Raw genomic sequence first — 262 nt, 5'->3', positions numbered from 1 at the left:
GTACAATTGACAATTTTTTTCCCCTAAAACAGCAAAGAATATTCCACTTTAATCCACCATAATAAAATTCATTTACTACTATCTATTCTAGATTTATACTAATTTTTTTTTTTCATACGGCCTTTAAAACATGCACAAAATACCGTTTTTAATAATTATTCTTAAGAATCTTCAAGTTTCTTCAACCAATAAATAAAAGGAAATTGCTGATAGTAAGCATTTCCCTCACAACTTTTTTCACAGCTTCCTTACAAATGTAGGA

The sequence above is a fragment of the Olea europaea genome, chromosome 8, assembly GCF_002742605.1.
Source record: "Olea europaea var. sylvestris chromosome 8, O_europaea_v1, whole genome shotgun sequence".
NCBI classification, from domain to species: Eukaryota; Viridiplantae; Streptophyta; class Magnoliopsida; order Lamiales; family Oleaceae; genus Olea; species Olea europaea.
This window is presented reverse-complemented; position numbering follows the sequence as displayed.